Source organism: Triticum dicoccoides, chromosome 5B, assembly GCF_002162155.2.
Source record: "Triticum dicoccoides isolate Atlit2015 ecotype Zavitan chromosome 5B, WEW_v2.0, whole genome shotgun sequence".
NCBI lineage: Eukaryota > Viridiplantae > Streptophyta > Magnoliopsida > Poales > Poaceae > Triticum > Triticum dicoccoides.
In genome coordinates, this window is record NC_041389.1 from 498,809,307 (window position 1) to 498,809,594 (window position 288).

Sequence of the window (288 nt, forward strand, 5' to 3'; positions counted from 1 at the left end):
CATTGCTCTCTTTCCGACAGTTGGTATTCAAGGAGGAGCTAGTAATGTCGGTGGATGCAGATATAGTTGATAATAATTCAACATTCAATCGAAAATCGAACATACAGACTATTCACGCCATCCATATCTCAATTCAGATTAGATGTGTCTTACCTACACCCAATACTTATCAAAAAGGTAGATACTGCATCTACAACTCACTTTACATATTACACAAGCCTTGGTTCAGATAGTCGTCTGCACCTTCTACCAATTTATTTGCTCGTGTTCGCTGCACTGTCCCTGCTC